General features: G+C 40.6%; 1 long non-coding RNA gene across 1 annotated transcript in view; it reads left to right on the forward strand.

The window, feature by feature from the left end:
- The window catches only part of LOC141777462 (uncharacterized), a 140,641-nt gene that overhangs the window by 95,005 nt on the left and 20,046 nt on the right, over positions 1-25,590 (forward strand). Inside the window, exon 2 of the long non-coding RNA XR_012595901.1 lies at positions 7,343-7,476. This is a non-coding gene — a long non-coding RNA (uncharacterized LOC141777462). The remainder of the gene's footprint in view (positions 1-7,342; positions 7,477-25,590) is intronic.

A 25,590-nucleotide genomic window follows, 5' to 3' on the forward strand; every position in this document is an offset into this window, starting at 1 on the left:
TCCATTGAGTGGGATGAATGTGCTCCAGGATATATACAGTATAAAAAATCCTCGTGATGTGCGGTCTCTTCGATCCATCACTGACTAAATCAGTATGGAGCACACTCCTTTGACCTTTTCATGTCTGATCCCAGTAACAGAGCCCAGATACATATTGATATCATCTAACTGCTGTCTCCCAGGCACATTGGGTCGTCCTGTGTGACACACACTGCGACTGATCTTGGAAGAAAACCTGCGTGTGGTTCAGCATTAAGTATACACACACACACACACACACACTAACTTCAATTCAGCCATGAAATTGATGGTGCCATACAGTATTGGTGGTTATCCCTTTCACTGCCAAAGATTTCTCCCCTGAAGTTCTCATCTTTGTGATTCTTGTCAGCCATACTGTAGCTCACTGACCTGTTTGATGTTGAGGCTTCCAGCAAATATGCTGAGTTTGGAGCTGATGACCTTCAGCTTGGTTCATTGAAGACTGCAGACACTACACTAACCCTTCTACATTAGATAGAGATTCTTTATATTGCTACATCTGATGGCAATATCTCTTCTGGTTGCAAGGTTGTTGTACGTACTGTTGGACTTAACAATATAACTTATTTTTTAAAATGAGAAAACCACACATTTTACTTTTATGGGAATATGGGGGTAAAGCTCAGCGTACTTTGGTCTAATGTGAAGTATTTCAGTCCAAATTGAAAGTCAAGTGACTGAAAGCTTGGCTTTAGTATTACATATAACTGGACCATCATTGGACCAAAGTGTCCAAAACCTTACCTTTTATATATGTGATGTTTTTGCTTTCCTGCATCTTAGCCGTAGACTGTATATAAGAAGTGGGCGTAGTCACCATGACGTCACCCATTGGTTTGTGGACGGCCATTTTGAAGCCTTGAGTTCGGCATTTTGGCTGTCGGCATCTTGGTTTTTGGTGATGAAGGTGATTTGGAAATGGCAGTAAAAATGGTCAGACACGTTACACACAAATTCGCTTTGCTCACAATTTTTAGATATAATGTCTATTGTGATTAAGGTTGCTATTGTTTGTCATTTTAAAAAGTTTGGGAAACACTGGTCTGTTCTATTCTAAATGGGACCATAATTTACTAAAAGAACATCATGCTGTATTGAAGAAGACTTGAAACTAGCGATTGAGACCATAAACTCACATTTACAATGTTTACTGAGGTAATAAATCAAGTGAGAAGTAGGCTCATTTTCTCATAGACTTCTATACAATCAGACTCCTTTTTGCAACCAGAGGAGTCGCCCCCTGCTGGCTATTAGAAAGAATGAAAGTCACCTCCGCATTGGCTTCACTTTTCAGAACCGGAGGTTGCCGCCTGATCTTAGATGTGGCTCACTTTTGGTTACTGTGAAAAGAACTAGTTTGTCCCACGTTTTGTCCGGTCACTTTGGAAATCGGCCACACTCGAAGGCAGGCTGAAAAATCGCCCGTCATAGGGAGGGAGGACATATGATAATCGTTTTAACATGGAGATAGGTATTCATAGTTTTGCATTCGGTTGTAAACATAAAAAGTAACAGAAATGATGTTGCTAAAAATGATGTTACCAAACAGCGAATCTGCATTGTCAATTACGTTCAGAGGGAAATATATTTTCACCGTAACATATTACGTTTGTTTTTGACGTACCACAAATACGTTTCAAATCATAGTTGGCGTAAGAGACCCCAGGTTTGACCCCAGGTTTGACCCCAGGTTTGGGGGGAGGGGGTTTCCAAAGCTGTTCAAACAGCTGACAAGCAGTTTTAATGGAGAATAATGGTACTTTTTGTGTCTTCTATTCAACAATTCAGAGCTGCAGTTTGCTGTAGACCAGCAGGAATATTAATACATGTTTTTGCACAACAGATTTTTCTTCAAATACATGAATTCCAGCTTGGTGTTGATATGAAACCAAACGTGTATTACCTCTTTTCCTCTTTTTCATTTAGCAAATGAGTAAAGTAATGAGGAAGCCCATTAATTAGCTAATGGAAACATGCCCTTTGTCATGTTTACTCTGGCATTAGTGCTGATGAATTATCATTTGATTAGTGTAGCTGATGAGCTGGGCGGATTGGGTTGAATCTGCACGTGCAAAATCTCAAGACGGAGAATAGAATCCAAGATGGACAGATGCACATCCTCTTCTGTCCTGGGGACTCGGTCCAACCAGCGTGCCAACATGGCTGACTAGTTGGCTGCGGGTATAGCTATGAGTCACACTCCCACTGCTGCAGTGCACATTCACACACACCTTTGCAGCAAGCAGGACTCACTGTGACTTCAGCATGTAGCAGACCGCTGTCACATTAGCCAGTGGTGTAAAAATGTTAGTGGGAAGAAGGAGGAGAAGATGACGAGTGACTTTAGGGATGTTGACGCTTTTAGTTCATGAAAATCTTTCATTTTCTCACTTCTCACAAAAGACTGTGAGATTTTTATTTTGTTGGAAATGTCAGGAAAGTGTCAGATTGATCTTAAGAGCAAAGTACAGCAACAAGCACATACAGTATATTGTTATATAACTCACATTTTCCACCACTATCTTTCAAACCAAGACTTCATTTCGTTTTTAATCTCCAGGGAGGTCTGACACACACACACACACACCCCAAGGCACTGGGTACAGACTAAACACATATATAATGTTCTCCCATGACAATTGCCTACTCAAGAACGATAAAGTCAATATAATAACTTCAACATGCAGCTCAAAACTGACATGCAGAGAATTCAGCACAGCTCCCGCAAAACAAAAGAACTCTCCAAAGACAAAATGAGCCGCCTTCATCAACAGGTTTTATTTTTCTGCTTCATTCAGCCAAGAAAGATGAGCGATAATGTAAAGAAGGATATGGACTACATTCCCATCAATCGTAATTATTGCTGCTCTGTGCACATCTGAATTCCATATACATGTATACATTATCTCAATCAATCAATCATTTTGTCTATAAAATGTAAAAAAAATAACCAAACCGTTAAAACACTGAAAATCTTCAAATAGCTTGTTTTATCTGACCCAAATATTTTCAATTTACTATCATGTATAACAAATAAAAGCAATAAATCCTGGTAATTTGAGAAGCTTGAATCAGAGAATATTTTGAAAAATAATAATTAATCTGTGATCAAAATAGTTTCCAATGAATTAAAAGATCTGGAAATACTTAATTGATTCACGCTTTTTTTAAATTCATGTGTTACAGAAGCCGGAGAAACAGTCTTAAAGGGACTATTTGTAACTTTTTAAGCGTATAAATGTAGCGGGTCGCCACACATGCGCGTTCGCATATGCGCGCTCGCGTGTGGCTGGAGCCTCGTCTCCGCTGCCTGCTCTCCTTCACTCAGAATGCGCGCGCGTCCTCCACCTCTAGACGTGAACGCGCGCTCACTACACACTGCAGAAGAGTTAGTTTAGCTCTGAGAATATCTAGTGAATGCACAGGGGACGTTTGTGCAGAAATAACTGCTGCAGCTCCTCCAGACCAACAGAGCTTTCCCGTGTCTTGTGAAGTGACAGAGCTCTACAGAGAGTTACGTTGTCTTCTCGTTACCGACCGGGTGCCGGTGTCTCCTCTGCTCTCTCCGGCGGCGGGCGGAGAGAGCAGGGAGACACGCTGCAGAGCCCCGCTGCTTCAGCCTGCACTTAGGCAGGAAAAGCCAACACTAGGATCAGATCTAAATCATGTTCATGGAGAGACCTTCGTCTGGTCAGCTAACATTACTGCCAAGCAGCTGAAATATAGAGTGATATTGTGGTTTTAGCTGATGTGTGTCGCCTCACTGTTTTGAGCGATGCTCGTTCAGGTATATTGAGAGCGAACAAGCGCGAGCCCGACGCTGACTTTCGTTGATTTCACGGCCACAGGTGTCGCTGTTAAGAAGCATTTCTGAAAGTTACAAATAGTCCCTTTAAAAGCCAGGAAACAGATGAAGATCTGTTTAAAACAAATGAATAAAACAAAACTTGAAAAAAATCAAAAAACATACATACATTTCAATAGCTTATATACAGTAAGTAATTGACTGTATGTTCCAAGATGAGCTAAAGAAAACTACTAAGGATCCAGGACTGTAAGGAACTCAACACACAAAGGCATGTTAGACACAATACATTCCACAATAGCAGCGATGTGTGAAATTATATTGAATATTAAAAATACCTCTTGCTTAATTGGTATCATATGAAACTATCTACCGACCAACCCAATCGATTGGTACCAACCATGTCATGTTAGCGTGTCACAAAGAACGCTAAATAATGCTCCAAAGATACGCTAAATTTTGGCGAGGAGAAACTGGCACGTCCATTTTCAAAGGGGTCCTTTGACCTCTGACCTCAAGATATGTGAATGAAAACTCCAAGATGAACAGAGTGAAAACTGTATCTTATTAGATAAAACAAACTGTATAATCTTCAGTTGAAAAAAGGTAATAAATCTCATTATATCTTATCGAAATACAGCATATCGCAAAATGTTTAAAATCGCAATAAGGTCATATCGTGACTTAAGTATTGTGATAATATCACATCATGGGGCCTCTGGTGATTCCCACCCCTACTCTATACAGTACATCATTTTAGCATATTTAATATACATTTCAAAGAGCCACACATCCAATTGTTGTGTATAAATTGCTCAAATCTAGGACTCTCTGGCAATAAAAACAGAGGCTGTAGGCGGAGGGGAAATGGGAAAAGCCCTCCATCATGTCACGAGGAGGGAACTCACAGCCTGCAGTCACGATTCTACTGCGACCTCCAACAAGACTTCCCTTTTATCAGCTCCTCCCAGGAGGGAAGCAGCCACCATAACCTTTATCCAGCACGTGTCCGGGTCTGCCCTCCCAGACACAATCACAGCTTGAGACAACTTTTAAATGAAGACAGATCGGCCTCGCTGTCTCACTGTACACTCAGAAAATTGTCTCTTGTGTTTGTCTGTTGGTCTACCCTTTCCTCCCCCCTTTGTTTCAATATTGCCAAAAACGGGTTAGCTCGGTGTCAAAGAGTATACGCCTGCATTGCGTACGGGCAATTTGGTTGAAGTTTACCAGGAGAAATATAGCGGTGAGAGAGTGCTGTGTGCTATTGTTCGTTTAAGAGTGCCCTTCATCAATATTGCAAAGCAGGTGGTTGCTTCCCCTCAATTTGACCCCCTGTTCATATCTGAATAACAATAGCTGGAAGTGACTTTCATATGCTGATATAATCCGTTCTTACTATGCAGCTTTGCATTAACAATTTCCAGGCATTTGAAAATTTCATATGTTGTGACATAGGAACTGATCACAGCATTAATAGTTTAACATTTTATTACCATTTTATGAGTCAGGGTGTTAAAAATAATGAATCAGTTTACAAGCATGAGATTCATTTCCATTTTAATGGTGCCATGTGTAAGGTGTTTTACGGCTGCATTCAACAAAATGACTGCAACGTTTTCTCGGGGTTGTGATCAATGTCAGTGACTCAACAAGTGTTCACTGGTTGTAATGAGTATTTCTGCCTTTATTCACTACTTTTTACTGTTGTTTTCTTGTTGTTTTCCTGGATGTATTGATAGATAAACCATTAGGACATAGTCAGACTGAATTTCAATTTTGTTTTCGCGATTCACATTCTGCTGTTGGCTTCATGTTATTTCACTGATCGATTGTTGCCGGCGGTAATGCACCAACAAAGGCAAGGAAGAAGAAAACTGCTAACAAGTAAACATGGATGTTAACAATGCACTATTAGAAATACTAAATAAGTAAGTAAGACAAGGCAAGTTTATTTATCTAGCACATTTCAGCTACAAGGCAATTCAAAGTGCTTTACATAAAACAAAAGAAACACATTATGAAAGAACATTTAAATACAATTAAAAACAGTCATTAAAAATTCAACAGAATGGAAAATAAGAACAAGCTAAAATAGAATAAGTAGTAGTAGGTTAAGTAGTAAGTAAGTCATTTATTTTTCAAAGCGTCATGCATTAAAAGCTGCCCAGCCCACATGGGCTTACAAGACACTACAAATATAACAGACAGGACCAATAACATAATAAGAGCTAAAGAACCAATGTAATACACCTCCATGCATGTCAAATAATGTCAACAATATGACACAATCCATCTGCTTAGACACTACAGCTATAAAACACAGATTGTGTCTTTAACACATCAAAATTTAAATCGCCTTTGCAATAGGGATCCACCGATACGACTTGTTATTACATGACCAATAAATATATAGATATAAAATTATTTAATTTATTCATTATAAGAATAAATCGTACACCAGCAAATTGGTGAAAAATCTTAAAATGAACAGGAATTACAATTCAAGTGTAAACCTTTCTAATGCAGCAACAAATTGGTCAAAACTTAAACAGGAATTAAACTTACAGTATATAATGTATATAGTATATAAACATAAAATAGAATTGAATAGATCGGCCCCATTGTCAGCGATATCCGATCCAGCTATTTGAATCAATATTGGCCCGATATCCGATCCAGTACCGGTGCATCCCTACTTTGCAATTGTTATGTGAGACAGAAAATTCACTCATTACGTTTAGTTGAGAAACACAGAATGTAAACGCAACTTTTTATCAATGTTGTTTGTTGTCAAGAAAACTTAACAGAACACATTAACCACAATAGCTCGAAGGCCAACAGTTCAGTCGGAGGTTCAGGTGTGTTATGCTAGTAGCGGCTAATGTAGCCTCGAGCCGCTAGCCTCAAGCAGAAATAAGGAGAGGCAATTTATCAGATTTCACGCGGCTCCCTCTGGAGCCACAGAAGGCTTTATACAACTTTTGCAGCAACTTTATGCAGTAGCAAAAGCGGGCAACCTCTGGGTCTGAAAAGTGTAAACCTGCATTATTTCTAATAGCCAGCAGGGGGCGACTCCTCTGGTTGCAAAAAGAAGTCTGATTGTATAGAAGTCTATGAGAAAATGAGCCTACTTCTCACTTGATTTATTACCTCAGTAAACATTGTAAACATGAGTTTATGGTCTTAATCACTAGTTTCAAGTCTTCTTCAAAACAGCATGATGTTCAATTAGTAAATTATGGTCCCATTTAGAGTCAAATAGATCATAAAGCAGGGTATGCTTTAGGGTGTGGCTAAATTGTGATTGACAAGTCGCTACCATGGCATTGTCTGGTCCGGGAGTTGTCCGTGTTTTTGTCATAGAACTTTAACCCTTTCAGAGTGTGTTTTCAGTTCATGAAAGTTAATTGTAACATTTTGCTCGTCTAAAAATGTCTTATTCAGCGTTAGGTTGTACTTAGCTCCACCCTCTCGTGTCACTTCTGGTTGCAGAAAACCAAGATACCGACGGCCGAAATGTCGAACTCAGTCCACAGACCAACGGGTGACGTCATGGTGACTACGTCCACTTCTTATATAGAGCCGCTAGCCGCAAGCAGAAATAAGGAGCCGGCTACAGAGGTCTGGTAAGTTCACTTTTTTCTAACTCCACACCCACAGATTATCATTTTTAAGCTTGTAGTCTTCAGCACAAACCAACGCTGACTCAAGTGACATCCCCTGAGGCAATTTTTCAGATATCATGCAGCTCCCTCTGGAGCCAAAAAAGGCTTTATAAAACTTTTTCTTGTTTTTTTTAACATACGCTGTAGCACTCACCAAGACCTGTAAACAGATGTTGTCGGCTTTAAGACTTTTTATTTCTGTGATTCGACTTACAACAGCCCTTATAGGTGTGCCAATTATGTGGCCATTTTCTGTAGCTATTTTTCGGTACACAGTAGTAAGATGGCATCTCCACTCTTAATCCTACCTAGAAAGCTCTTTTTTTCATACATTGTTTTTCTAACTGGTGAAACAGTCATCAATGAGAACCAGACCTGTTTGAATTGCTGAAATGTATAATTGTCTTTTTGCTTCTCAGACTCCTGGTATTTACCTATATGGTAGCCTTTGAGAAACACCTCGGGAAAAAATAGAACTCTTTCTCTGATGCAGACTCTTATGTTTTCTCTATACCGTACATTATGTCACCTCGGTTGCACATGTTGAAGGTGTGATGTGTGTATTAACATTTGAATATGTGACGGGCAGAGAGGTGGAAGCATCTCACTGGTGGAAAACAGCTGACATCCATTGATTAGTCACCACGTGAAGGGATGGGCTACTCAGATGAGGTGCTTTGTCCATGTCAGCGTGGCTCATGGGGAAAGGAAGTAGTAGCGTACATGACCTTTCAACATGCCATCGCCGTGACTCCTTTTAGATTAAATCTCACTTTGGCTATTTTTTGTTACGTCATCTGCTGATGTGTCACTCGCGCCTGATGAAAATGTTGCGTTCCATAGGTTACCTTGTCAATATGCCGCAAAAGGAGTGCACTCAAACATCGCAGTGGTGTCATTAACACACAAGTTGGCAGAGTGTGCGAGGATTAACAATTCAAATACAGCGTCATCCTCACATCTTGCTCCATATGCCTCTGCCTTAACCCGTCTGGAAGAACCAGATGGTAAAAGAGCTGAATAACACTCGAGTCCTCATCTGTCCCTTGGTCTTACTCTGCTTTGTAGCTGGGATTCCTCTCCACTTTGTACTCCACCCTACAAAGGGATTCTCCTCTTAATAGGAAGTGCATTCATTTTCTCTCTTCTTACAGCGTGTAGAAAGTGGCCCCAGAATAACCAGATTATGAGACACCAACACTTCAGCATAATTTACACCTGCGCTATCTTTACAAAACAAGATGCAAATGAAGTGTTTGCTGTCGAGACCCCGGCATCCCCAAGCTGTCACGTACTGTTTCCCCGAGATGCAGAAACCGTCCGAAACGAGGGCTTTCTCTTGCCCTTTCTCAGAGAGGTCATCCGTTACAAGATTCTTATGTATTTTTCATCACCACCACCACTCCTTGATTCATCTCGCTATAACCCTGGCATCAAACGACTGACATTATCACAGACCTGAGGGTGCTGGGGACATTACAAATTCATGTGCCCTATTGACTTTGGTCGCTATATCAGAACAACCACCTGCAGCCACAGAGCAGTTCACAGACATGGTCACAAACTCAACTGCAATAATGAGATAGTGTGAGAAGTTTAGAATTTTGGAACTTTATATGGATGATGATAACGATAATGGTGGTGATGTCGAAAGTCATGGGAAATAATAAGCACCTTCATTACCTGCATAAAATATGGGGACTTCCTTTTTGAGCAGTGATGGCGAACACCCACAAATGCCATGAGATGCATATGTGTGAGTTTGTCGATAATTACAAGTGGGTGTTTGGGAAAATGTGTGTTGGACTGAATGCTTGAGCTCATGCGGCAACCTTTTCTGCTAGAAAATACATGTATAAACTACTAATTTGTTTTGCCAGTGAAGTTTTGCAGGAAACACCAGTCGCCTTATCCGTAACCTTAGCACTGCACTGTACCCCTTAGGGAAAAGCGAGTGAAATGTTATCATTCTGGACAGGATATGTGTGTGTATCTGTGGGTTCACAAACATAATTCTGAATATACAACCTGGTTGTGGTGACAGGTTAGGTCATGTACTGACTACCAATCCGATCTCACGGGAAGGCATATAAATAGCACGACATTTTAAGGACATTCTACGTGTCATGATGACGCATTTTAGGCTTTTCCCATGTAATTTCACTCCACAGGCTTAACGTTGTGAAACGGCTTTTTGCGTATCATGTAACGCCACGTCCTTAACATCAGTGAACAGTTGCGGTTATGATTAGGCAACGAAACTACGTTAACAGCCGCAGTTAGGTTTAGGTAACAAAAGCACTTTAGGAAAAACATCATGGTTGGGCTTAAAATAAGTAAAATACATACGCCACTAATTTCTTTAACGTAATAATACAATTGATTTTCGAAGGTTGTAGCGGGCTCAGTTTTAAAGCTAGAGTGAAGATACTGGTATCATATTAAACTACAAAACCTAAGGAATTCATTGGTACTATGCCATACTTGCTTGTCGTGAAGGAGGCTAAATTACACACTCTAAACTTGCGCAAATTTTGGCGAGGAAAAACTGTCATGTTCATTTTCAAAGGGGTACCTTGACCTCTGACCTCAAGTATGTGAATGAAAATGGGTTCTGTGGATACCCACGAGTCTCCCCTTTACAGACATGCCCACTTTATGATAATCACATGCAGTTTGGGGCAAGTCATAGTCAAGTCAGCACACTGACACACTGACAGCTGTTGTTGCCTGTTGGGCTGCAGTTTACCATGTTATGATTTGAGCATATTTTTTATGCTAAATGCAGTACCTGTGAGGGTTTCTGGACAATATTTGTCATTGTTTTGTGTTGTTAACTGATTGAAATAAGAGTTCCTTGTAGTTGCTTTAAGTCACTTTTGACTTTCTAGCCAAGATGACAATCTTTCACTGACCTTAACAAAGTGCTTTGAGTGTTTTTGTGGATGTATTTTGAAGATATATACTGTTTTAAGATTTTGCAAATTGAGAGATCTGTTCATTAAAAATGTTTCCTACTCATAATCATAAACGCAATTCAGATGGAATTATGTTTTAAATGACATAAACGTGTTTTATAGAAGGTGGGGTTGGGATGTGTACAAGTATGTGCATGAGCTCATGGTGATCCACATTCATCACTAAGACTGCGATAGAACTGATTGTTGGTGTGATTCATCTTCACTTGAAACAGCTCTGCATAGTCACACTCGAGATAGAAGCACATTTTCAATATAATCAATGGAACATGGGAATTCATTTATTAAAAAAAAAAATTAAAAAAAATGTCTGCCATCTCTTCTGCTGATTAAAATGCCAGAGTGTCTCCAGCTAGAGCCATCTGATAGACATAACCTTTAAGTGGGCCATTAGGAATATATTAAAAAAGACTCATTTCCTGGGGACATGTCACTGATGAATTATTGAAACATCTAAAACAGGGCGCACCAGTCCCCCCCACCCAACCACCCACACCCACCCAAAAAATCCCCATTGATGAGGAGTTAACCCATTAAACGATGAGCACATGAAATTAGATTTAAATTCCCACCTGTAGAATATGGACACAGCCAGGAACCAGCCCACAAATCACCAGGCAGGGCCTCTGATATCATTTTCGTATTGATTTAGGCCCTGCTGACTTTGCCGGAGTGAACCTCTGCTCTGGCCGATCAGTATGCATTCAAAATCAATGCGCTGAGCAAACACACAAGGGTAAAGCAGGACCTTTAATTGTGCGACTGCAAAGATACTTTGGTCAGGAAGGAATCAAATGTTGCTGCTTAATTCAAAGTAAGCAAGCAATCAACTTTTGCATCTTTGAAAACTAATTCGGGGGATGGCAACCTGAGACTGAATTACAAAGTTTAATAAAATGTAAATATGGGATGAGTGATAAATCGTGACAGTCAACAGGCGGGAGGTCCCAAGCGAAAAAGGCAATATTATGCAGATGAAATGCAGTGTCACTGTCAGGTTTCAAGATTCTTAGTTGCTCTGTAATCTGCCTTATTTGTCTCTTTGTCTCTAGTAAAGCCTACTGAATGGTTTGTCCAAGTTTAACTAATCATTTAAACCAAACACTAAAATATACTGGTAACTTAAAGGTGCAGTGTGTAGGATCTGGCGGCATCTAGCGGTGAGGTTGCAGATTGCAACCAACTGAAACTCCTCCCGTGTGCCAAGCATGTAGGAGAACTACAATGGCCGAAAAAATGCGAATGGCTCTCTCTAGAGCCAGTGTTTGGTTTGTCCGTTCTGGGCTACTGTAGAAACAATGGACCATTTTTTTGTATTCTTCTGCTGGAAGAGACCGTTCTTGAATAGATGATAATAAATTTCATTTATAAAAGTAGTGTAACAGGTTCAACATTAAAGCAGTTTTATGATTTTTGATAACGATATTTAAGATATTGAACAGTCTGATTATGATATATCTCAGGCCGATGAATTATCGGCTGATAATTTGGAAATTTATATTATAATGTATTATCCCGATAATGAATGTATACTCGATAAATTATTGGCCGATAATACAATGAATTGCTTTCATTGACTTAACAAGCGCAGCATCTACACAATGTGGTTTGCGAGCCACCAATAAACACGTATTGAGTATACTTTGACATGTCTGATTTGACAGATTACACGTCAAAGCATTTCATTTCAATTCATATGGGCAAAATGCTCTCTGAAAACCAAAGTTTGTTTGTGAAGTTTCTATGGACTTTACTTTAAAAATGAATGAACATTTGAAGAGTCAGAAGAACTTTGTTTTTGTTGTGTTAACAATAGTGATGTTAGTTAGATTTGGTTACGTCAGACCTCTGGAATATTAAATCATCCATCTTTGCTCACTACATTTGAGCCCTTCTTACCCTCAAGTGTTCATACATGAACTTCTTTTGGAAATACAAAAATTTAAAATGATCGATTATCATGAGAAGCAGGTAATTATCGGTTATCGGTATCGGCTGAAAAAAATGCATATCGGGCATACCCAAATCTCAATAACAACACATTGGCCAATACTATTTTTTTTACATTGGCACATCATATAAACAAACAATTTTGATAAGGATCCCCTATATTTGATAATTAAAGTTGCACTAATCAATATATTTATACTTCACAATGGATCAAATGATTACATGTAATGTGAAAGGGATCAGTTGAAGTATTATCCACTCCTGAGGGCAACTGCAGAGTTGAGATCTGTGAGTTCAAGAGTCTTTCGAGTCATTGTTTTGGTTTTGCAGTTTCACAATTGGAGTGTTTTGGCTCAGTCTCCCCGCCCTCATCAACCTCATTTCGAGCAACAGCTGTTATCAGGGAAAAAGATCTAACAGACTCACTGCACACTAGCCGCCCACCGCCAAATGTTAGACAAAGTTAGCGATTAACTGGTGAGCATAGTGGAGCATTGAGCAGCCAGTGAGCCAGATGTTTCCCTCAGGAGTTGGTGGAGACCAAAACAGACCTAAAAGAGAATAAATATTGAACTTAAGTGTACAGCTGGCCAGAAACACGACTCAGAATGAATGCTAATGTTGCTCAGTGTCTGCTGGATTTGTAGATTAGCAACTAGAACAACTTAATAGGGTGAAAATATGTAAATGTTGTGTTTACAGCTTGTTCTGCTGTCCACAAGTAGCCAAAACAGATCAATAAATGCAGCTTTAAAAACTGTGACCAATATATGTACTAGGGGTGTAAGAAAATATTGATACACGAGTATCATGATATTATGTTGTGCGAAACTGTATCGATTCTCCAGAACACTGTATCAAGTTATAATTAACCTCTCAAAAATGGCCCTTGCCAATACACAGCCCTTATATGTACAAGGCATGCCATAGTGAGGACATTTTTCCACCGGTTAATAAACTTGAGACATCACCGGTGTTAGAAAAGATGATGCTCAATATCTGTAGAGCGCTTACTTTGATCGTTACCGTTGGATAGCTGTGTGTATGGTCTCTCTGGTGCAGCTTTCGCTGCGAGGTCGCAGGTTTCCACCTGGAGCCGCTGGCTGTGACCGCTCGGTCCTCCGCACGGCGATTGCCTCATTAATGTTATGGTTCTCTATTAGCGTTGGGTTTAAATCCGAAGTTTTGCCAAATAGGCGCTTTTGCTTTTCGCTTTGACAGCAAATCCTCCGCCATCATCTTGTCTATCAACTCTCTCTCGTCCCGTGTGTGAAATCTGACTCCAGCTGCTCTGTGCTGAGACTCCGTACGGAGCAGACACTTTCACTTTCAGTTTGTAGCGTCCGATGTCCAACTATGTATTGAAGACACGGCGCTGATGTGCCAAAATGAACTAAATGGGTTTTATTTCTATAATAAAAAGCAAAACGACTGTGGGAAAGCCTAATATGTACCAAGCTGGACATTTAACAATTAAATTAGAAACTTGTCAGCGCTTTCTGGTGGACAGATTATGAAATTCTGCAAACATTGTTCTAAATTAACTCAAAAATATCATTGGAGTTTTTTTTGTGGCAAACTCAAATTGGAAATTTGAACATAAAATTTTAAGGAAAACATAGTAACGGAAAGTGTTGTTTTGTTCTTTAACAAATGGTCAAATACAATTGCAGCATAGTTTCTAAAGTTGCTGGTCCAGGCTTATTTTTAGCCCTTAATGAGCACACAACCTTATGCAATGCCACAGCATGTTCACATTATAGCGTGATGGCTGCACAGCTCAAAAAAGCTTTCTCCGTTTCCCATTTACCAGCTTGTAGCAGAAGCCCATATTTTCAGCACACCACACACTGTGCCTTTTCCTTCGTTTCCCATTTCACACTGTCATTCACATGCTCTGAGGTGCACAGAGTTAGACAGGTGCGTGTTGTACTCCAAATGTTTGCGCTGCAGGGGTTGGGTTCGCGTGGGCTTGCTAGGGAGTTAACTGATGTCTGTCCATAGCTGGGTTTCCAGACTCGGGATCCAGGCATGCAGGAAGTCAGGCAAACAAACAGAGAGGTAGAAGCTCAGAAGAGAGCTGGCTGGCTGAGCCGGCAGGGGAAGGATTATGACTGGAGCATCGTGCCTGAGCAGCTTGGGCTGAAGGAGCGTGAGAGAGGCCAGCAGCTGGCCCATGGGGCCCACAGATGGAGCCTCTGGATGGGGAGTGGAGGAGCCTGGTCAGGCATTTCAGATGGACTTGTGGATGACTCACAAGCCCTCAGCATCCCATACACCTACTCAGAGTCATGAGGCAGGCCGCTACTGTCCTTGTGCTACAGCTTGCAGGTCTTGGATACTGATGCAGGAAAACAGGAAGCGGAACTCATTACTTCCTCTGACTTTCTCCCTGGAACATTTTTACATAATCACATTGACATGACTGTACTATTATCTAGGTTAATAGTGTGGTAACTAAGCCTGACTGTTCACATGACACAACGCTTTTCTGATGAAACTTTATTCATGTTGCATCAGAAATCAGAAAATTACATCCTCCAGGTTTATCCAAATTAAAAAAATGTACAATAAACAGGTTAGATAACTCATAATCTTCCTCCGAATTAGGTGGAGTGAGTGCCCCGTATGTGATAAAATCACTGGGAATATTAATACATATTGTAGGTGGGTGTGAGTTTACTGCACACAGCAAGGAGTTATCATTGCTGAGGAAGTGAGAAAAGCTTTACAGTAAAGTGGAAATCCGGGAGATGGTAAATTGATTTTTTAGCATCGCAAGTGGTGATGACATTTCTGTGGTGTTTTTTTGCACCACACTCGCAACATATCACTTTCCATATCATTGTGACCTGTTCTGAGAGAACTTGTTATGATCTTGAGGGTAGACCAGAGAAGGCACGCATTTCTCCATTTTCTTTGTCTCCTTAGCCATTTTTGATATTGCCGTATAAGCGTGTAATAAGAACGCCCTTCTTGCTTTAGGCGTGTCATTCTCACGCCATGTAGTCTGTACTGACTGCAATGTAAATGCAGCCGGGTGAATATGCTACATTCAGAGCTAGTGACGTAGGATAAAAAGGGAAAAAGAACACTTATGGCGGGCGGGATGTGTCCAACTAAACACACAACTTTCAACCAGGAGATCAGTGTTCCAGACCGATGTTTTGTTTTTCAAGTTACGTTAGTAACGTTTGTCACGTGTTTTGTATTGACGTTTGTGACCTGTTTTCCGTACTGATGTTACGTTGTTTCCGTGTGTATTTTACTTAGCTTATGTGCTTATTTTAAGCCCAACCATTACAATTTTCCCTAAACCTAACTAAGTGTACTGCACCTTCATACAGGCGTGTAATGTTCACGCCTCGGCAAGGGCAAAATGTGACACTGACAGACTATCCTCTGGTGGAAAGGCGGGTCTCTTACACGCTTTGGCGCAATATCAGCTTGCATCTTCATACGAATCATTTGCTGCCGCTGCTGCTGCTTGAAGTGTGATCTGCATAACCCCCTTTGAGGCAGATATTTCTCCATGTTGTATAAAAATATTGGCTAAGGAAATAGTCACTGAGGAAATGTTCCTCATAAAACGCAGTAACTCATGAATAGTATTTGACAGCTTCTCTTTTAGAGATATTAAGACCACAGACAAGCTGTTCTTCACATGAAACCAACTTTATAGTCTGCTTTTATGTCCTACATCTGTTCTTTACAACATCATGATTGTGATATAGCCCCTTAAAAAAGCCACAATGGGAAAGTTTGTAATCCAAACTAACTGAAATATTGTTATTTTCTTGCCTAGAGTGAAATTGAGGCAATAACACATTCCCAGGGAGAAACCAGCAGCTACAGAAAACATGAAAGTTCTCTTAAAGTAGGTATGTGATGAATCAATTGTGTGTTTTACTAACCTGGAATAGAGAGTAACAAAATGAAAATCTGTTTATAAAATGACTTCACGGATTACAGACTAAAGTGAGGACGAAACAATGAAATCACTCAGAAGTCAATTTGTAAAGGTTTATCTCCTTTTTCTTCTTATCTCCTTGTCTTTGGAGGAAAATAGAAAATATGGTAATGTTTCACAAGGTGCTAAGACAGCCATTGGACTCTGATATCCCTCGATATGATTTAGTTCCCGCATTTCTGAATATACTGTAATCTCCACAGATAATCTTCCCACTCTGTACTGAGCCTCCAGATATAATGCATCTGTGTCACCCAGCTGGCTCAGTCCAGGTTCCGTACGTTATGGACCACGTCTGCAGCCATCAGCCCGCGGTGCTCCTAGGTCACGCAAGCCGAGACACTTCCTCCAGAAATAAACCAGGACCCTGACACACAGACCTCACTCTTGTCTTGTTCTATTTGTGTTTTCTTGCCCATTGTGAACTGCCGTCACACGATTCTTCCACTCAAACAGAGGCAAGGAGACATCAAATCCTTTATAGACACATCATGCATATTTGAAAACAGCATTTGGCCCCATAAATAGCACTGGGGCTAAATAATTGAAGCGTTTGCTGAAAATATATGAATAGGGCTGTGCATTCAGCATACTAGTGGCCAGATGTCTCCTGTGTGGGATCTACTGCGTGTGCTGTATTTGAAGGTGAAGTATAAGCACGTATGCAGACGTTTGTGTCCACGTCATCGTCTAAAATGATCTCGTACAGGTTTCATAAACGCAGCATGTCTGAGATTAGACTGTGGCAAACAATGTGCTAACCAGTAGTCTAATTTCTTTGCAATGATTTGATGCTCCTAGAGGCAGGAGATATGGATAAATGTAGTTAGATATATTTTGTGTTTTTAGTCTTCATTTGTTCGGACAATTAAAACATCCAATAAAAGAGATTTAATGAATATTTGCAGAGGAGGACATTATATAATAAATGATAAATATATACTATACTATATGAATAAATTATTATTATTATTATCTTAATGTCTGTTGAGGTTAATCTACTACTAAGTACGTCATCACATTATTAATATTGACAATACTGCCATAAAGAAGCTCCAAACATTGATTTGCAATATTGCCTGCAATAAAAACAGAGATAAAGTGATGGCTGTCTCGGTAGAAACTACTACCGAGAGTAGAATCTCTGCTGCTATACAAGTGTTATTTTGTCTGTATTGGCTCCCATTCAAATAGATATTCACAATAATTTCTTTATGTTTAATAAAGTTGTTGTTGTTGTGTGGGAAATAAATAAAATTGAACATTGTCTATTGAATGTTTTAATCATCAGCTGAAAGTAAACGTCTTCCACCAGCTAAGATATTAACACAAAAGTGAGATCTTATTAACAACATGATTCATTCTTTTAGTTAAGAGTGACATTTATTCAAGTGAGCTAAATCATTAACACTGTGGCTCTACTACTAACCAGTGTTAGCAGAGGTGGTGGGCAATTCTGCGTCTCTTTATCAGTTTAGTAACTAGATGATGGTTTGAATAATCGTCTCATTTGTTAGATATGTGACTATAGACTGTATATAAGAAGTGGACGTAGTCACTGTGACATCATTGGTTTGTGGACTGCCGTTTTGAAGCCTTAAGTTCGGCGTTTGGCCGTCACCATCTTGGTTTTGGTTGTTGCAATCTTAGTTTTTTGCTGCCAGAAGTGACACCCAATGATGGAGCTACTGAGTACAACTGTACACTGAATAAAATATTTTTAGGCAACCAAAATGTTACAATTAACTTTCATGAACTGAAAACACACCATGAAAGGGTTAAAGTTGTATTATGAAAACACAGACAACGCCATAGTAGCGACCTGTCAATCACAAGGTAGCCACGCCCTAAAGCATCCCCTGCTTTATGGACTATTTTACGCTATATGGGACCATAATTTACTAAATGAACATCATGTTGTATTGAAGAAGACTTGAAACCATAAACTCATGCTTACAATGTTTACTGAGGTAATAAATCAAGTGAGAAGTAGGGTCATTTTCTCATAGACTTCTACACAATCAGACTTCTTTTCGCAACCAGAGGAGTCGCCCCCTGCTGGCTGTTAGGAAGAATGCAGGTTTAATTTACATTAGAGTTGCTACAGACTACAAAGCGTACGATTGACACGCCAAAAGCAAGAACAGCGTTCTCATTGCACACTTTTGCCTTGCGCATTACCGTGTCATTCATACGCCTTTTCGTGCGACCGTGCTGGACCACCAGGCAGCATTATGCAAAGGCAGCTACTCTCAGTGTTAAACAAGGAAAAACAGCATTACTCTTTCACTTTTTCTTCCCACACTTTCCTAACTGGTTCAGGAATTCAAACTGGCAACCCTCTGGTCAGATACTCTCTTCTCTGACCTCCAAGCTGCTGCCAGCTCTGTGTGCTGTTGCCATTTTGATCTCTTCAGTTTTTTGAAATCCTGAGGAAGATGCGTGTTCACAGTGAAAAGGAGCATGCTGTTGTAGAAGGCAGGACTTTATAGCGTCGTGGTTCAGCACACAGAGGCCAGATGAGGTCTGTTTCTCACACATGGGGAAAAATAAGTTTATAATTATTATTTTTTTACTGCAAATGCAAGGCCAAGAGTGAAAATGCAACCCCAGTGTACCCTCACCTTTCAGTTTCTCACTTTCTCTTTCGTCCCATGTCTACCACACACACACACACACACACACACACACACACACACACACACACACACACACACACACACACACATATTGCATCTGCTCACACAAAAAATACACATCCAAGCATAGATGTACACACATACACACATGCACATATGTATTCAGCTGACGGTACTGAATAATTGAGAGGTTGCAATAAAACGAATGGCGCACATTAGAGTGAGAGATGGTTGTGGGAACGCAGAGGAAGCTCAGGGATTGCCTGCAGGTGAGATTTAACATGTGAATCATCATGTATGGATGTAAGGAGGAGAAAGCCACACATTACTGGTCTCGTGTGACAGCTGGATTCATTATTGTCTTTTTCTCTCTCGCTTTCTCCTCTCTTTCCTGTCGGTCTTTCAAGCGTTCACACGCACTCAGCAGAGTTCAGTGCACAGCGAACAAGTCAACTGGAACAAATTTAACTTGAGGGCCTTTTCACTGCATCCGGGCTTACGATGATATAAAATATGAATATACAAATATTGAATTAATATGTAACCAAAAAATGACTCAGGGAATTTAGTCTGCTGATTTGCACAATATGTCGTGGTGGGTAGTAGACAGGATTATCCAACCGAGAAAATGGGACCAAACGATGTTTACCGTGGAGCAGGTCCCTGAAAACAAACAGGTCAATAGATTCCACATGTGTACTGTATCACACTACATTAACCACTGCTTGTCGGCTCTACTAGCAGTGTATACTGTATATTTAACCAATAACTCATGACAGGCTGTGGGTGGTAGTTTTTCATTGCACACCCACAAAAGACTTGTAGGACTCCAGTTTTTGCCACACACCATGTCACCAGATTTTGTATCCTAAAAAACTGACTTTCATGCAAGAAGAAGTCAACCTTTTTTTTGCTCAGTCCTCTCCACCATAGTTTGGTCACTACGGAGGTTGAAGTTAACCGTAATGCTGTGTTCAGACCAAGCAGCAACCTTCGGTTTTGAAAAATGTTTCAAATCTTTGAATTCTTTGCAATGGGAGCGCCTCGTATTTATGCTTGATGCGTCTATTCTGAGCTGAGCACTGCACTTTTGGTGTTTGCTGAGAGTTGAAAAATGTTAAACTTTGGGTAAAAACGCTGCGCTCGTCACTGTCAATTTTTTACCCAGCCGTCCAATCACAGCGGAGGAGGGGATATTCCGTATCATAGCAACCAGACGCAACCAAAGCAACTCAGCTTTGTCATTTAAAAAGCAACAATATAACTAATAATAGCCTAACAATAAAGCTTATTTATATAGCACTAAACGCAGGATAAATTATAAATTTGCAAAAGAAAGAAATGGCAGTAATACCACATATGTCGTTGAGCCAATCATTATCCCAGCCCAGATGACGTCGCAGAGACGACATCCATATTTTATACAGTCAATGGTTCTGACTGATGATAGCTTTGCATCAAAAAGTGGCCATGTCATGCATTTCAATAAGACCACGTGGAAATTTGCATTGGCACAAATGAGGTCGCAGAGTTGAGGATGCTGGCAAAGTAACGAAAACATTTGCCACAATGAGACTAGTGATGCAACAATCCAATCCGGTCATAAGCAGGGTTGGAAATTAACTTTTTTGTCCACCTGCCACTGTGGCTGGTGGATTCCAAAATCTACCAGCCACTCAGTAGATTACCATTGTTTTTTTGGCTGGTGGTGAGTGAAACAAATCTAGCAGCCACTTGCATATTTCACTAGCATTTTGCTGGTAAAACCCCCGTGATAAGCTGCTGTTAAGCTGCTGTTACTCATCCCTCCCTGCATTTGCTTCATAATATGAGCACAGTGGAAGGCCTTTATTGTAAAACTGTAAGTGATGACAGCAACGCTTTTTGCGGTAGCAAAAACCAACTGGATTCATTGACATGTTGGCAAAAAGTCAGCACTTGCTGCTTGCTCTGAGCACATGGTGGTAATTGAAGGTGACTCAGATGATATCAACTCTTGCGTCATCGGGAGTTGAAAGCTTGTCTTTCAGAAGACTTGGTTCAGAGATGTTAAACTGTAAAAGAGTGGATTTTGAATGGAAAGGTTGTTTCATCTTACTATTAACAAATGTAGGAAAAAGGAGAAAGTCGGTTTTGGTCTGTGAGGAAAAAGTAGAAAAAGATGGAGCAGTGCAAAAGGGTTTAGATGAAGAGCTGCAGAAGCATGTAACAAAGCTGATTGGTTATTGTTTATCCCAGCAGCTCGGTGGCATTGGCAGTAGGTATTGAACTTGAATGGTTAAGGTTAGGGTTTTAACTTGAATGGTCAAAGTTATGATAAGTTGTCAGATAGCGAGTCTCACGCAAGTTTTTGCAAGTTCACTCTCGATTGTAGACTATATAGAATCAAAGCATACGGTCAAAGTGCGTGAGCCCTGCTACAATGTGCATTCACATGTGCATTTTAGTCAGTCTGTTGTGCCTGCCCTGTATAAACCAGCACAAGCTGCAGTTCAGGAATTATAGGACTGCGTTCAGCAATTTCTGTAATTAGAGATTTTAACCATCACTCCTCAGTGAGCTGTCTCCTTGGTGGAGGTCTGAGGGCATTTTCTAATTAAGTATCTAGTTATCATTATGGATTTCCCATGGTTTTAGTAATCTGTTCACACTGATAGGCTATAAAAAGTAACATTAGTTTTGTAATAACGTTTTTTTTTTCATTGTTGTTTGATAATTAGAAATGATTAAACAATGATAGGCTAATAAGGGTTAAATAAATTATTATTTTTTTATTTGAAAGCGTCTGCTTAGAAAAATTCTGGCCCTTGGACAAATGTAGTTGCTGACTGCTGTTTTACAGTATAAACCGCTGTGAAGTGATTTTGGAGTCTGATAGGTCTTAACTCCTGAATATATCACCCAAATTGGACTTCTTGGATTGTATTTCCTCTTCTAGCCAGTGGCTTAAATATTGACGTTGCAACCAGTGTGGCCCAGAAGCTGTCAGCGGCCCAAAAATCACCTTCCACCTTCCTACACCCTGTCCACACTGAATCCGTTATATGCACTTCTGTTATGTCATGTAAACAAACCACGTAGGCTATCTATCAGCTGTGCGCTCAAGATCAGACTGGTAACCACTTATCTTCCTGCGAGCGACAGGAATAAATAGAAACATCTGGGCGTCTGACAAAAGTTCAGCTCAAAACGGCGTGCCACGTCACACTGCGTCCGCTCGCGGCCACGACATTCCAATAAAAAAGGACACAGTTCTGTTGGAAAACGTGTGCCCACTGAAATCTGTGTCGGTGATAACATTTGTCTGCTGAGTCCAGGGCAGGCTGATGAATTAGCATTGATAAATTTGACACTCCAGGCTGCTGTCCGTGGTGCCGATCTAAGGCTGGTTTGCTGTATGGGAGTTGCATGGTGAGCCTCTCCCTGGTGGCATAGCAATTGTCTGCTTTGCAATTGTCTCAAGTGATCGTGTGTGTACGTGCGTGTGTTTGGGGCGAGAGCCCAAGAAAAGAATTTGCACCGGGGCAGATCACAATTATGTTACGCTGCTATTTCTAGCCGGTACTTACGGCAACACCTCCAGAGACCAATTCAGCCCCTTTTCAAACACAGTGTTGTTTTCTGTCTACACATGGCCTAAATATTAACATGCTGTTGTTGGTCAGGGATTACTTGTAGCCCGTGTGTAGCAGTTTATTGATTCCTTCTCATCTGTGAATATACATATGTAAAAACCCAAATCAATAAGGCCTACGCTCTCAGAGTAGTCTACAGACGTTGGTCCCCAAGGTTAGAACAGAACTAGGCAAAAAAGCTTTTATGGATGGATGTTGTGCTCACTCCTCGTTTGTATTTGTATTGTTTGTGTTTATTGTTGTAATCTCGACTTTTACCTGGTTAAATAAAGGATTTATATATACATATATATTGGCCAACTTTATTTTTCTCTCAGCCTCAGAGTGATACTCAATGGTACAGGAACATCACACTTTATGTCATAACTGTTATGGTTATTGTACCTCTGGTACTCTGCAGTAACCTGCTTCATAACCAAGATTGTATACACAGAGATGAATGAATATAACCTGCTGGAGAGCCGTGTGAGACTAGAAGGGGCCCCAAAGTAATCTGGAGGTTGAGTTTTACTAATTATTTCCCCATTGAGTCGTTTCAGCTGAGAGGGAAATGCAAGGCGAATGCTCCAAGACTAAGCACCTCTACATCTTATTTATACAAATAGATAAACAACCATCTTTATAAAGAGAAAGCACACAAGTACTACAGCAAATTGTCATGTTTACTATATAAAAACTCTGGATTGTCATTAATAGAAATAAGTACTAAGTCCCTACCCTGTCGAACAGAAATAACTATGAGGTTATACATCATTATATAGTTAAGCAACTGTAAAGCTAGAATAACGATGGAAATATAAGATACTTTTTTATTATAACTTAACTTGCTCTCTTTCTTTGATGGTAGCTGCCATGACAATAGAGTGCCAGGTTGTGATGCGTTGCTATTTATAAGCAGCCGTATCTCTGAATAAGTTATAGGACCAGAATAGGACTGCAGTAATAGGTCACCTTCGTGTGACCGGGCCATGGTAAGGCCTAATTTAGAGGAGTTTTGAGTTGCAATGACCCCTTTAAAGTTACTGTGAGGAACTTTTAACTGGTTATGAAACTGTCTCAATTTACTTCCGATGCCTCTATATGACCTACAAACGAGATCGTCAGCGAGAAGATTGGCTAGCTCTTAATGCTCGTCATCGGTGCCACCGAGTCCGGCGAAATCATCCAGGATCACCAGAAACTCCTTCAGCTCAGACTCCAGCGGGGCCTCTGGCAGTGAACCGTTGCCACCATTAAAATGAGAGGTTTTCTAAAGGGACTATGGTGCTTGGAAACACTACCGCTTTTGTCCACAGGGACCGCCAAAATCAACTCAAAATAAAAGTTCCTCGCAGTAACTTTAACTTCACATTCAAGAACCAGAAACCACTGAAATCCCAGATTCAATAATGAGACATTTGGCAGACCCGTCTAGAACATAGACTGCATAAAGATGGACGACACATCTCCACTTCCTACCACTCATACCTCCGGATACAGGAGCTGCCTTCTTGAAGTTTTGAAGTCATTTGGAGCCAGAGTCTGCGCAATAAAGATCGGGCAGTGGAGCCTTGGTATCGAGGTCACGTCCTTTACCTTTATAGCCTATACAGTCTATGGTCTAGAACTACGGTGGCTTGGTCGGGAGGGACATTTTCACTGCAGGCTACATTTGTACTCAGTTCATCAAGTTCCTCAAGATTCCAATTAAATTCTGCTGAAGATATTTCAGTCAAGGTAGCTCAGTGAAATGTGGATTTTTGACACTTTGGCTGACCTTTTGAGTTAATGCCTCTCACAGCATGTTGGTCTCTCGCATTACAAATGTCTTGTGTTATTCAAAAGGGTGACTGGTTTTTCATGTGCTCTCTGCTCCATCTGATCGTTAGCAAGCCACCAAACACTTCTGCGGGAGTGTTTGAGAGAGGCAGAGGTGAGAGGTGGTTTCTTACAAAAAGACGGAACAGACTGAGGGAACAGTTCATTATTGGCCTGAGCAAAGCACACCTGGGAATTAGAAAGGTCATTTCTGTTGACGATATAAACATTCTGACAGTTTTATTTTACCAAATGTCCTACCAAAAAAAAAATCCCCTTTTCAGAAGCCTTGAGAAAACACACTGAGTTAAGAATGTGCTAGTGAAAGAGAGGCTAGCAAGGAAAGGGGAAAGGACTTTTGCTCTCTTAATCTTCAGTTTATCAAATTATGGCTAAGGTAAGGTGTAAAACTGCCTGAATCCAATATTTACTGAAGTTTTGGTTTTGGTTTAGTAAGCCAAACCCTGAGAACAATATCTGGGTTGTTTGCTCACTAAAGCTGGGGACTCGCCAACCCAACATAAGAGAACTAGCGGCAATGAGAACGCCTGTTGCGTCGCCTCACGTCGACTTTGTTTTGGCCGACAAGTTGCGCCCGAACACACCGCAAAGACTCCAGCTGATGGCTGTTAGCACGTACGTTCTGCGACTGCGTGAGAGGAAATAACTCTCCACACCAGCAGGTGGCAGTAGTCTGTATTCGTCATTCAAAAAGGGAAACCGGAAGACCGAGGACTGCAGATTTACAAGCCGTTGTTATTATACGTACATGAAACAAAGCGGCATTTGACGACCATTTTCGCACCGCTCTCACTCACCACTGAAATTCATTCCAGATGGACATGTCGTTGTGAAAATATTGTGTATTGGACTGCACTGATTCGTTTAAGACGGGCTCCGCTGCTGATTCAACATTCTGAATTGGACGAAAAACTTACAACACGGGCAGACTATAGCCAACACACACCGAAAAAACTAAAACAACGGACGCTCACCGACAGCCCCAAACCCTCGCTACATGCTTGGATGTTTTCACTAGCCACTGGTTTACCTCGTCTCTCCGTTGGTTTAAGCAGGGCACGTACACCGGACACTGGTGAGAGCGA

The sequence above is a fragment of the Sebastes fasciatus genome, chromosome 11, assembly GCF_043250625.1.
Source record: "Sebastes fasciatus isolate fSebFas1 chromosome 11, fSebFas1.pri, whole genome shotgun sequence".
Taxonomy (NCBI): Eukaryota; Metazoa; Chordata; class Actinopteri; order Perciformes; family Sebastidae; genus Sebastes; species Sebastes fasciatus.